The sequence below is a fragment of the Ambystoma mexicanum genome, chromosome 11, assembly GCF_040938575.1.
Source record: "Ambystoma mexicanum isolate Mex_15411 chromosome 11, UKY_AmexF1_1, whole genome shotgun sequence".
Lineage (NCBI taxonomy): Eukaryota > Metazoa > Chordata > Amphibia > Caudata > Ambystomatidae > Ambystoma > Ambystoma mexicanum.
In genome coordinates, this window is record NC_090934.1 from 824,773,226 (window position 1) to 824,786,891 (window position 13,666).

The window sequence follows — 13,666 nt, forward strand, 5'->3', positions numbered from 1 at the left end:
GGGGAAATCCTCACAATCCAGGACCGACAGTTGATTGGGAGGGCGCTTACAGGTTTCCGACACCAGACCGGTACCTGAACTCACAAACCCAAACTGCAAAGTGATGGGCATTGCCACTAGACTGCCGACCCCCTTTCGGGGCCCCAACATATATCCTTTAGTCACACCTAGAGTTCCCAGGACACTGCAGCATTCAGCGATTACACGAAAATATTGACAGCGCTAGGAGGCCATGCAAATGGCAGAGGTATGCTTTACAAAGCCCACGTAGCGTGCACAAAACAGCACATCAGTCAGGCCCACTTGTAGAGATGGTAAAGAGGAAATACTTCTGCTGCATCCAGTAAAACATAGAGATTGGCCTGCTTTAAAGGTTGACCATGTCCTTCATGGGTGTCTGTCAATATGATACTTCCCTGCTGCAAAGCTTACATTCGAAACGCCAGAACAACTAGGCCCAGATCACAAAGATGCAGTCAGGTTGAAATAACGAGATACTGAAGAGCAATTTTGTATTTCAGAGTGGGAAAAGCAAATATGCCCCCGACGTGATTTGAACACGCAACCTTCTGATCTGGAGTCAGACGCCCTACCATTGCGCCACGAGGTCCTAGTGGCAGTCCACCTGGTGTGTCTGATGACAGAATAAAGGTAGGAGACGTACATGCACCTGCAGAGCCTCATTGCTTCTTTAAGTAGACTGGCAAGGATAGCTTCCTTCTGTGCATCAGTGCACGCTGCAGCCAAACCCTTCCCATGAAGTCTTGATGTTTATGAATTGAATGGCAAGTTTTGAAAAACTAAAGCAAGCGAGAAGAATTGCTTACAGTTTATTGGATTTTTTGGACGTCAGCAGACGAGACCTGCGAGAGGTAAACAGAAGTTTGTAGTTGGTCATGCTGAATTTTTGAGCCAAAATGCATCGTCCCTGGGTGGGCTTGAACCACCAACCTTTCGGTTAACAGCCGAACGCGCTAACCGATTGCGCCACAGAGACTCATGCAGTGCTTACACTGGGGCCTGATTGGTGTGCTGTTTGCTTATGCTTCCCAGGCAACCTGAAAATATTTCTAAAATAGCTCTAATTCCCACAGCAAATCAGGGTATCAAGCACTTCCCTACCTCCCCTAATCCACAAACACAGGGGATTTAGTAGAGGACAGAGCCCATCAACAGTGCACCAAATGTCCTCTGTGTAGGCATAACTTGCTATGAGGAGAAAGCCACAGTTGCGCACTTGTGTTAAAAGGGGACAGTAGGCTGAACCCAGAGAACACGGGAGAAATGACTCAGGTTTACTGAGTGGAACACTCTGTGTCTTTGTGCCAAAAACAGCAGCGTCTTTTCGGTTAACAGCCGAACGCGCTAACCAATTGTGCCACAGAGACTCACTGGCATGTGTGCTCTGCCTTTGGCCTGATTGCATTGCTATTTTTTTCTGATTGGCAGAAAACCTGAACTTTTTTCTGAAAAGGGCATGCCTCTCTTAGCACTGCAGTGCATTAGACTGCTCCCTTGCTTCCCTGAGTCCCCAAATACACAACCACCTTGGGCACAATAGAAGACACATTCCAGCAGATTTAGCAAGAGTGCACCAAGGATTCTATATGTAGGTACCTTGCTGAGAAGCAGGACCTGCAGTTGCATTCTTCTGTTAAAAGAGGGCAGCAGAGTGCACCAAGAGAACTTGGGGGAAGTAGCTTATGTTAACTACTTGCCATGATCTTTATAGATCCCTCTGTTTGACTGGGTGAATTCTAATTTCTGGGGTAGTGTAAGCAATTTTTGGATCTAGATGCTGTGCGCAACAGGAATGCTATATACTGCACTGTACTGCTACTGAAAAGTTACCAATTTTACAGGATGTTCAGGTAAGCTTTGTTTCAGAAAACAACTTGCTAGAGGCCCTAGGACAGATTACTGGGACAAAGGAAGAGGGTTTGGGGATTAGCACATCTCCTATGAAAGGTACAGTCACGCCCGAGACAACTCTGAGTGCCTCCTCAAATTCTAAGAAATGCGAACTGGGGTCCTACGCCTTTTATTGCTAGGGGATCTTTGTGTTTCAGACAAATGTGCACGCCTCCCAGAGCCCCATGCAATGCACTTAGGGAAATGGGGGAAGGTGCTGTGAAGCCCTCTCGCTGACAATGTCTCTCTTGTCTATAATGTATCTATGAGAGAGAGAGAAATAGGCAATGCGAGAGTGAAAAAGTAAAATGGAAATGTGTCTACTGAGACCAGTATAAGGGGAAATCCTCACAATCCAGGACCGACAGTTGATTGGGAGGGCGCTTACAGGTTTCCGACACCAGACCGGTACCTGAACTCACAAACCCAAACTGCAAAGTGATGGGCATTGCCACTAGACTGCCGACCCCCTTTCGGGGCCCCAACATATATCCTTTAGTCACACCTAGAGTTCCCAGGACACTGCAGCATTCAGCGATTACACGAAAATATTGACAGCGCTAGGAGGCCATGCAAATGGCAGAGGTATGCTTTACAAAGCCCACGTAGCGTGCACAAAACAGCACATCAGTCAGGCCCACTTGAAGAGATGGTAAAGAGGAAATACTTCTGCTGCATCCAGTAAAACATAGAGATTTGCCTGCTTTAAAGGTTGACCATGTCCTTCATGGGTGTCTGTCAATATGATACTTCCCTGCTGCAAAGCTTACATTCGAAACGCCAGAACAACTAGGCCCAGAGCACAAAGATGCAGTCAGGTTGAAATAACGAGATACTGAAGAGCAATTTTGTATTTCAGAGTGGGAAAAGCAAATATGCCCCCGACGTGATTTGAACACGCAACCTTCTGATCTGGAGTCAGACGCCCTACCATTGCGCCACGAGGTCCTAGTGGCAGTCCACCTGGTGTGTCTGATGACAGAATAAAGGTAGGAGACGTACATACACCTGCAGAGCCTCATTGCTTCTTTAAGTAGACTGGCAAGGATAGCTTCCTTCTGTGCATCAGTGCACGCTGCAGCCAAACCCTTCCCATGAAGTCTTGATGTTTATGAATTGAATGGCAAGTTTTGAAAAACTAAAGCAAGCGAGAAGAATTGCTTACAGTTTATTGGATTTTTTGGACGTCAGCAGACGAGACCTGCGAGAGGTAAACAGAAGTTTGTAGTTGGTCATGCTGAATTTTTGAGCCAAAATGCATCGTCCCTGGGTGGGCTTGAACCACCAACCTTTCGGTTAACAGCCGAACGCGCTAACCGATTGCGCCACAGAGACTCATGCAGTGCTTACACTGGGGCCTGATTGGTGTGCTGTTTGCTTATGCTTCCCAGGCAACCTGAAAATATTTCTAAAATAGCTCTAATTCCCACAGCAAATCAGGGTATCAAGCACTTCCCTACCTCCCCTAATCCACAAACACAGGGGATTTAGTAGAGGACAGAGCCCATCAACAGTGCACCAAATGTCCTCTGTGTAGGCATAACTTGCTATGAGGAGAAAGCCACAGTTGCGCACTTGTGTTAAAAGGGGACAGTAGGCTGAACCCAGAGAACACGGGAGAAATGACTCAGGTTTACTGAGTGGAACACTCTGTGTCTTTGTGCCAAAAACAGCAGCGTCTTTTCGGTTAACAGCCGAACGCGCTAACCAATTGTGCCACAGAGACTCACTGGCATGTGTGCTCTGCCTTTGGCCTGATTGCATTGCTATTTTTTTCTGATTGGCAGAAAACCTGAACTTTTTTCTGAAAAAGGCATGCCTCTCTTAGCACTGCAGTGCATTAGACTGCTCAATTGCTTCCCTGAGTCCCCAAATACACAACCACCTTGGGCACAATAGAAGACACATTCCAGCAGATTTAGCAAGAGTGCACCAAGGTTTCTATATGTAGGTACCTTGCTGAGAAGCAAGACCTGCAGTTGCATTCTTCTGTTAAAAGAGGGCAGCAGAGTGCACCAAGAGAACTTGGGGGAAGTAGCTTATGTTAACTACTTGCCATGCTCTTTATAGATCCCTCTGTTTGACTGGGTGAATTCTAATTTCTGGGGTAGAGTAAGCAATTTTTGGATCTAGATGCTGTGCGCAACAGGAATGCTATATACTGCACTGTACTGCTACTGAAAAGTTAGCAATTTTACAGGATGTTCAGGTAAGCTTTGTTTCAGAAAACAACTTGCTAGAGGCCCTAGGACAGATTACTGGGACAAAGGAAGAGGGTTTGGGGATTAGCACATCTCCTATGAAAGGTACAGTCACGCCCGAGACAACTCTGAGTGCCTCCTCAAATTCTAAGAAATGCGAACTGGGGTCCTACGCCTTTTATTGCCAGTGGATCTTTGTGTTTCAGACAAATGTGCACGCCTCCCAGAGCCCCATGCAATGCACTTAGGGAAATGGGGGAAGGTGCTGTGCAACCCTCTCGCTGACAATGTCTCTCTTGTCTATAATGTATCTATGAGAGAGAGAGAAATAGGCAATGCGAGAGTGAAAAAGTAAAATGGAAATGTGTCTACTGAGACCAGTATAAGGGGAAATCCTCACAATCCAGGACCGACAGTTGATTGGGAGGGCGCTTACAGTTTTCTGACACCAGACCGGTACCTGAACTCACAAACCCAAACTACAAAGTGATGGGCATTGCCACTAGACTGCCGACCCCCTTTCGGGGCCCCAGCATATATCCTTTAGTCACACCTAGAGTTCCCAGGACAGTGCAGCATTCAGCGATTACACGAAAATATTGACAGCGCTAGGAGGCCATGCAAATGGCAGAGGTATGCTTTACAAAGCCCACGTAGCGTGCACAAAACAGCACATCAGTCAGGCCCACTTGAAGAGATGGTAAAGAGGAAATACTTCTGCTGCATCCAGTAAAACATAGAGATTGGCCTGCTTTAAAGGTTGACCATGTCCTTCATGGGTGTCTGTCAATATGATACTTCCCTGCTGCAAAGCTTACATTCGAAACGCCAGAACAACTAGGCCCAGAGCACAAAGATGCAGTCAGGTTGAAATAACGAGATACTGAAGAGCAATTTTGTATTTCAGAGTGGGAAAAGCAAATATGCCCCCGACGTGATTTGAACACGCAACCTTCTGATCTGGAGTCAGACGCCCTACCATTGCGCCACGAGGTCCTAGTGGCAGTCCACCTGGTGTGTCTGATGACAGAATAAAGGTAGGAGACGTACATGCACCTGCAGAGCATCATTGCTTCTTTAAGTAGACTGGCTAGGAGGATAGCTTCCTTCTGTGCATCAGTACACGCTGCAGCCAAACCCTTCCCATGAAGTCTTGATGTTTATGAATTGAATGGCAAGTTTTGAAAAACTAAAGCAAGCGAGAAGAATTGCTTGCAGTCTATTGGATTTTTTGGACGTCAGCAGACGAGACCTGCGAGAGGTAAACAGAAGTTCATAGTTGGTCATGCTGAATTTTTGAGCCAAAATGCATCGTCCCTGGGTGGGCTTGAACCACCAACCTTTCGGTTAACAGCCGAACGCGCTAACCGATTGCGCCACAGAGACTCATGCAGTGCTTACACTGGGGCCTGATTGGTGTGCTGTTTGCTTATGCTCCCCAGGCAACCTGAAAATATTTCTAAAATAGCTCTATTTCCCACAGCAAATCAGGGTATCAAGTACTTCCCTACCTCCCGTAATCCACAAACACAGGGGATTTAGTAGAGGACAGAGCCCATCAACAGTGCACCAAATGCCCTCTGTGTAGGCATAACTTGCTATGAGGAGAAAGCCACAGTTGCGCACTTGTGTTAAAAGGGGACAGTAGGCTGAACCCAGAGAACACGGGAGAAATGACTCAGGTTTACTGAGTGGAACACTCTGTGTCTTTGTGCCAAAAACAGCAGCGTCTTTTCGGTTAACAGCCGAACGCGCTAACCAATTGCGCCACAGAGACTCACTGGCATGTGTGTTCTGCCTTTGGCCTGATTGCATTGCTATTTTTTTCTGATTGGCAGAAAACCTGAACTTTTTTCTGAAAAAGGCATGCCTCTCTTAGCACTGCAGTGCATTAGACTGCTCCCTTGCTTCCCTGAGTCCCCAAATACACAACCACCTTGGGCACAATAGAAGACACATTCCAGCAGATTTAGCAAGAGTGCACCAAGGATTCTATATGTAGGTACCTTGCTGAGAAGCAGGACCTGCAGTTGCATTCTTCTGTTAAAAGAGGGCAGCAGAGTGCACCAAGAGAACTTGGGGGAAGTAGCTTATGTTAACTACTTGCCATGATCTTTATAGATCCCTCTGTTTGACTGGGTGAATTCTAATTTCTGGGGTAGAGTAAGCAATTTTTGGATCTAGATGCTGTGCGCAACAGGAATGCTATATACTGCACTGTACTGCTACTGAAAAGTTACCAATTTTACAGGATGTTCAGGTAAGCTTTGTTTCAGAAAACAACTTGCTAGAGGCCCTAGGACAGATTACTGGGACAAAGGAAGAGGGTTTGGGGATTAGCACATCTCCTATGAAAGGTACAGTCACGCCCGAGACAACTCTGAGTGCCTCCTCAAATTCTAAGAAATGCGAACTGGGGTCCTACGCCTTTTATTGCTAGGGGATCTTTGTGTTTCAGACAAATGTGCACGCCTCCCAGAGCCCCATGCAATGCACTTAGGGAAATGGGGGAAGGTGCTGTGAAGCCCTCTCGCTGACAATGTCTCTCTTGTCTATAATGTATCTATGAGAGAGAGAGAAATAGGCAATGCGAGAGTGAAAAAGTAAAATGGAAATGTGTCTACTGAGACCAGTATAAGGGGAAATCCTCACAATCCAGGACCGACAGTTGATTGGGAGGGCGCTTACAGGTTTCCGACACCAGACCGGTACCTGAACTCACAAACCCAAACTGCAAAGTGATGGGCATTGCCACTAGACTGCCGACCCCCTTTCGGGGCCCCAACATATATCCTTTAGTCACACCTAACCTAGAGTTCCCAGGACACTGCAGCATTCAGCGATTACACGAAAATATTGACAGCGCTAGGAGGCCATGCAAATGGCAGAGGTATGCTTTACAAAGCCCACGTAGCGTGCACAAAACAGCACATCAGTCAGGCCCACTTGAAGAGATGGTAAAGAGGAAATACTTCTGCTGCATCCAGTAAAACATAGAGATTGGCCTGCTTTAAAGGTTGACCATGTCCTTCATGGGTGTCTGTCAATATGATACTTCCCTGCTGCAAAGCTTACATTCGAAACGCCAGAACAACTAGTCCCAGAGCACAAAGATGCAGTCAGGTTGAAATAACGAGATACTGAAGAGCAATTTTGTATTTCAGAGTGGGAAAAGCAAATATGCCCCCGACGTGATTTGAACACGCAACCTTCTGATCTGGAGTCAGACGCCCTACCATTGCGCCACGAGGTCCTAGTGGCAGTCCACCTGGTATGTCTGATGACAGAATAAAGGTAGGAGACGTACATGCACCTGCAGAGCCTCATTGCTTCTTTAAGTAGACTGGCTAGGATAGCTACCTTCTGTGCATCAGTACACGCTGCAGCCAAACCCTTCCCATGAAGTCTTGATGTTTATGAATTGAATGGCAAGTTTTGAAAAACTAAAGCAAGCGAGAAGAATTGCTTGCAGTTTATTGGATTTTTTGGACGTCAGCAGACGAGACCTGCGAGAGGTAAACAGAAGTTCATAGTTGGTCATGCTGAATTTTTGAGCCAAAATGCATCGTCCCTGGGTGGGCTTGAACCACCAAACTTTCGGTTAACAGCCGAACGCGCTAACCGATTGCGCCACAGAGACTCATGCAGTGCTTACACTGGGGCCTGATTGGTGTGCTGTTTGCTTATGCTCCCCAGGCAACCTGAAAATATTTCTAAAATAGCTCTATTTCCCACAGCAAATCAGGGTATCAAGTACTTCCCTACCTCCCGTAATCCACAAACACAGGGGATTTAGTAGAGGACAGAGCCCATCAACAGTGCACCAAATGCCCTCTGTGTAGGCATAACTTGCTATGAGGAGAAAGCCACAGTTGCGCACTTGTGTTAAAAGGGGACAGTAGGCTGAACCCAGAGAACACGGGAGAAATGACTCAGGTTTACTGAGTGGAACACTCTGTGTCTTTGTGCCAAAAACAGCAGCGTCTTTTCGGTTAACAGCAGAACGCGCTAACCGATTGCGCCACAGAGACTCACTGGCATGTGTGTTCTGCCTTTGGCCTGATTGCATTGCTATTTTTTTCTGATTGGCAGAAAACCTGAACTTTTTTCTGAAAAAGGCATGCCTCTCTTAGCACTGCAGTGCATTAGACTGCTCCCTTGCTTCCCTGAGTCCCCAAATACACAACCACCTTGGGCACAATAGAAGACACATTCCAGCAGATTTAGCAAGAGTGCACCAAGGATTCTATATGTAGGTACCTTGCTGAGAAGCAGGACCTGCAGTTGCATTCTTCTGTTAAAAGAGGGCAGCAGAGTGCACCAAGAGAACTTGGGGGAAGTAGCTTATGTTAACTACTTGCCATGATCTTTATAGATCCCTCTGTTTGACTGGGTGAATTCTAATTTCTGGGGTAGAGTAAGCAATTTTTGGATCTAGATGCTGTGCGCAACAGGAATGCTATATACTGCACTGTACTGCTACTGAAAAGTTACCAATTTTACAGGATGTTCAGGTAAGCTTGTTTCAGAAAACAACTTGCTAGAGGCCCTAGGACAGATTACTGGGACAAAGGAAGAGGGTTTGGGGATTAGCACATCTCCTATGAAAGGTACAGTCACGCCAGAGACAACTCTGAGTGCCTCCTCAAATTCTAAGAAATGCGAACTGGGGTCCTACGCCTTTTATTGCCAGTGGATCTTTGTGTTTCAGACAAATGTGCACGCCTCCCAGAGCCCCATGCAATGCACTTAGGGAAATGGGGGAAGGTGCTGTGCAACCCTCTCGCTGACAATGTCTCTCTTGTCTATAATGTATCTATGAGAGAGAGAGAAATAGGCAATGTGAGAGTGAAAAAGTAAAATGGAAATGTGTCTACTGAGACCAGTATAAGGGGAAATCCTCACAATCCAGGACCGACAGTTGATTGGGAGGGCGCTTACAGTTTTCTGACACCAGACCGGTACCTGAACTCACAAACCCAAACTACAAAGTGATGGGCATTGCCACTAGACTGCCGACCCCCTTTCGGGGCCCCAGCATATATCCTTTAGTCACACCTAGAGTTCCCAGGACAGTGCAGCATTCAGCGATTACACGAAAATATTGACAGCGCTAGGAGACCATGCAAATGGCAGAGGTATGCTTTACAAAGCCCACGTAGCGTGCACAAAACAGCACATCAGTCAGGCCCACTTGAAGAGATGGTAAAGAGGAAATACTTCTGCTGCATTCAGTAAAACATAGAGATTGGCCTGCTTTAAAGGTTGACCATGTCCTTCATGGGTGTCTGTCAATATGATACTTCCCTGCTGCAAAGCTTACATTCGAAACGCCAGAACAACTAGGCCCAGAGCACAAAGATGCAGTCAGGTTGAAATAACGAGATACTGAAGAGCAATTTTATATTTCAGAGTGGGAAAAGCAAATATGACCCCGACGTGATTTGAACACGAAACCTTCGGATCTGGAGTCAGACGCGCTACCATTGCGCCACGAGGTCCATGCGGCACTCCATCTGGTGTGTCTGATGACAGAATAAAGGTAGGAGACGTACATGCACCTGCAGAGCCTCATTGCTTCTTTAAGTAGACTGGCTAGGATAGCTTCCTTCTCTGCATCAGTACACGCTGCAGCCAAACCCTTCCCATGAAGTCTTGATGTTTATGAATTGAATGGCAAGTTTTGAAAAACTAAAGCAAGCGAGAAGAATTGCTTGCAGTTTATTGGATTTTTTGGACGTCAGCAGACGAGACCTGCGAGAGGTAAACAGAAGTCCATAGTTGGTCACGCTGAATTTTTGAGCCAAAATGCACCGTCCCTGGGTGGGCTTGAAACAGCAACCTTTCGGTTAACAGCCGAACGCGCTAACCGATTGCGCCACAGAGACTCATGCAGTGCTTACACTGGGGCCTGATTGGTGTGCTGTTTGCTTATGCTTCCCAGGCAACCTGAAAATATTTCTAAAATAGCTCTATTTCCCACAGCAAATCAGGATATCAAGCACTTCCCTACCTCCCCTACTCCACAAACACAGGGGATTTAGTAGAGGACAGAGCCCATCAACAGTGCACCAAATGTCCTCTGTGTAGGCATAACTTGCTATGAGGAGAAAGCCACAGTTGCGCACTTGTGTTAAAAGGGGACAGTAGGCTGAACCCAGAGAACACGGGAGAAATGACTCAGGTTTACTGAGTGGAACACTCTGTGTCTTTGTGCCAAAAACAGCAGCGTCTTTTCGGTTAACAGCCGAACGCGCTAACCAATTGTGCCACAGAGACTCACTGGCATGTGTGTTCTGCCTTTGGCCTGATTGCATTGCTATTTTTTTCTGATTGGCAGAAAACCTGAACTTTTTTCTGAAAAAGGCATGCCTCTCGTAGCACTGCAGTGCATTAGACTGCTCCCTTGCTTCCCTGAGTCCCCAAATACACAACCACCTTGGGCACAATAGAAGACACATTCCAGCAGATTTAGCAAGAGTGCACCAAGGTTTCTATATGTAGGTACCTTGCTGAGAAGCAAGACCTGCAGTTGCATTCTTCTGTTAAAAGAGGGCAGCAGAGTGCACCAAGAGAACTTGGGGGAAGTAGCTTATGTTAACTACTTGCCATGCTCTTTATAGATCCCTCTGTTTGACTGGGTGAATTCTAATTTCTGGGGTAGAGTAAGCAATTTTTGGATCTAGATGCTGTGCGCAACAGGAATGCTATATACTGCACTGTACTGCTACTGAAAAGTTACCAATTTTACAGGATGTTCAGGTAAGCTTTGTTTCAGAAAACAACTTGCTAGAGGCCCTAGGACAGATTACTGGGACAAAGGAAGAGGGTTTGGGGATTAGCACATCTCCTATGAAAGGTACAGTCACGCCCGAGACAACTCTGAGTGCCTCCTCAAATTCTAAGAAATGCGAACTGGGGTCCTACGCCTTTTATTGCCAGTGGATCTTTGTGTTTCAGACAAATGTGCACGCCTCCCAGAGCCCCATGCAATGCACTTAGGGAAATGGGGGAAGGTGCTGTGCAACCCTCTCGCTGACAATGTCTCTCTTGTCTATAATGTATCTATGAGAGAGAGAGAAATAGGCAATGTGAGAGTGAAAAAGTAAAATGGAAATGTGTCTACTGAGACCAGTATAAGGGGAAATCCTCACAATCCAGGACCGACAGTTGATTGGGAGGGCGCTTACAGTTTTCTGACACCAGACCGGTACCTGAACTCACAAACCCAAACTACAAAGTGATGGGCATTGCCACTAGACTGCCGACCCCCTTTCGGGGCCCCAGCATATATCCTTTAGTCACACCTAGAGTTCCCAGGACAGTGCAGCATTCAGCGATTACACGAAAATATTGACAGCGCTAGGAGACAATGCAAATGGCAGAGGTATGCTTTACAAAGCCCACGTAGCGTGCACAAAACAGCACATCAGTCAGGCCCACTTGAAGAGATGGTAAAGAGGAAATACTTCTGCTGCATCCAGTAAAACATAGAGATTGGCCTGCTTTAAAGGTTGACCATGTCCTTCATGGGTGTCTGTCAATATGATACTTCCCTGCTGCAAAGCTTACATTCGAAACGCCAGAACAACTAGTCCCAGAGCACAAAGATGCAGTCAGGTTGAAATAACGAGATACTGAAGAGCAATTTTGTATTTCAGAGTGGGAAAAGCAAATATGCCCCCGACGTGATTTGAACACGCAACCTTCTGATCTGGAGTCAGACGCCCTACCATTGCGCCACGAGGTCCTAGTGGCAGTCCACCTGGTGTGTCTGATGACAGAATAAAGGTAGGAGACGTACATGCACCTGCAGAGCCTCATTGCTTCTTTAAGTAGACTGGCTAGGATAGCTTCCTTCTGTGCATCAGTACACGCTGCAGCCAAACCCTTCCCATGAAGTCTTGATGTTTATGAATTGAATGGCAAGTTTTGAAAAACTAAAGCAAGCGAGAAGAATTGCTTGCAGTTTATTGGATTTTTTGGACGTCAGCAGACGAGACCTGCGAGAGGTAAACAGAAGTTCATAGTTGGTCATGCTGAATTTTTGAGCCAAAATGCATCGTCCCTGGGTGGGCTTGAACCACCAACCTTTCGGTTAACAGCCGAACGCGCTAACCGATTGCGCCACAGAGACTCATGCAGTGCTTACACTGGGGCCTGATTGGTGTGCTGTTTGCTTATGCTCCCCAGGCAACCTGAAAATATTTCTAAAATAGCTCTATTTCCCACAGCAAATCAGGGTATCAAGTACTTCCCTACCTCCCGTAATCCACAAACACAGGGGATTTAGTAGAGGACAGAGCCCATCAACAGTGCACCAAATGCCCTCTGTGTAGGCATAACTTGCTATGAGGAGAAAGCCACAGTTGCGCACTTGTGTTAAAAGGGGACAGTAGGCTGAACCCAGAGAACACGGGAGAAATGACTCAGGTTTACTGAGTGGAACACTCTGTGTCTTTGTGCCAAAAACAGCAGCGTCTTTTCGGTTAACAGCAGAACGCGCTAACCGATTGCGCCACAGAGACTCACTGGCATGTGTGTTCTGCCTTTGGCCTGATTGCATTGCTATTTTTTTCTGATTGGCAGAAAACCTGAACTTTTTTCTGAAAAAGGCATGCCTCTCTTAGCACTGCAGTGCATTAGACTGCTCCCTTGCTTCCCTGAGTCCCCAAATACACAACCACCTTGGGCACAATAGAAGACACATTCCAGCAGATTTAGCAAGAGTGCACCAAGGATTCTATATGTAGGTACCTTGCTGAGAAGCAAGACCTGCAGTTGCATTCTTCCGTTAAAAGAGGGCAGCAGAGTGCACCAAGAGAACTTGGGGGAAGTAGCTTATGTTAACTACTTGCCATGATCTTTATAGATCCCTCTGTTTGACTGGGTGAATTCTAATTTCTGGGGTAGAGTAAGCAATTTTTGGATCTAGATGCTGTGCGCAACAGGAATGCTATATACTGCACTGTACTGCTACTGAAAAGTTACCAATTTTACAGGATGTTCAGGTAAGCTTTGTTTCAGAAAACAACTTGCTAGAGGCCCTAGGACAGATTACTGGGACAAAGGAAGAGGGTTTGGGGATTAGCACATCTCCTATGAAAGGTACAGTCACGCCCGAGACAACTCTGAGTGCCTCCTCAAATTCTAAGAAATGCGAACTGGGGTCCTATGCCTTTTATTGCCAGTGGATCTTTGTGTTTCAGACAAATGTGCACGCCTCCCAGAGCCCCTTGCAATGCACTTAGGGAAAGGGGGGAAGGTGCTGTGAAGCCCTCTCGCTGACAATGTCTCTCTTGTCTATAATGTATCTATGAGAGAGAGAGAAATAGGCAATGCGAGAGTGAAAAAGTAAAATGGAAATGTGTCTACTGAGACCAGTATAAGGGGAAATCCTCACAATCCAGGACCGACAGTTGATTGGGAGGGCGCTTACAGGTTTCCGACACCAGACCGGTACCTGAACTCACAAACCCAAACTGCAAAGTGATGGGCATTGCCACTAGACTGCCGACCCCCTTTCGGGGCCCCAGCATATATCCTTTAGTCAC

The 13,666-nt window shown here is 46.6% G+C and overlaps 7 non-coding genes across 7 annotated transcripts; all 7 read right to left on the reverse strand.

Annotated features, from left to right (window-relative positions):
* Nucleotides 1-538: 538 nt before the first annotated feature.
* On the reverse strand, nt 539-610 carry TRNAW-CCA (transfer RNA tryptophan (anticodon CCA)). Its single transcript has one exon. It is a non-coding gene; the product is annotated as a tRNA-Trp (tRNA).
* Nucleotides 611-923: 313 nt separating this feature from the next.
* On the reverse strand, nt 924-997 carry TRNAN-GUU (transfer RNA asparagine (anticodon GUU)). The gene has a single exon. It is a non-coding gene; the product is annotated as a tRNA-Asn (tRNA).
* A 1,790-nt stretch (nt 998-2,787) lies between these two features.
* On the reverse strand, nt 2,788-2,859 carry TRNAW-CCA (transfer RNA tryptophan (anticodon CCA)). The gene has a single exon. It is a non-coding gene; the product is annotated as a tRNA-Trp (tRNA).
* A 313-nt stretch (nt 2,860-3,172) lies between these two features.
* Nucleotides 3,173-3,246, reverse strand: TRNAN-GUU (transfer RNA asparagine (anticodon GUU)). The gene has a single exon. It is a non-coding gene; the product is annotated as a tRNA-Asn (tRNA).
* A 2,178-nt stretch (nt 3,247-5,424) lies between these two features.
* Nucleotides 5,425-5,498, reverse strand: TRNAN-GUU (transfer RNA asparagine (anticodon GUU)). Its single transcript has one exon. It is a non-coding gene; the product is annotated as a tRNA-Asn (tRNA).
* A 2,180-nt stretch (nt 5,499-7,678) lies between these two features.
* Nucleotides 7,679-7,752, reverse strand: TRNAN-GUU (transfer RNA asparagine (anticodon GUU)). The gene has a single exon. It is a non-coding gene; the product is annotated as a tRNA-Asn (tRNA).
* Nucleotides 7,753-12,175: 4,423 nt separating this feature from the next.
* TRNAN-GUU (transfer RNA asparagine (anticodon GUU)) lies at nt 12,176-12,249 on the reverse strand. Its single transcript has one exon. It is a non-coding gene; the product is annotated as a tRNA-Asn (tRNA).
* Between the last annotated feature and the right edge of the window lie 1,417 nt (nt 12,250-13,666).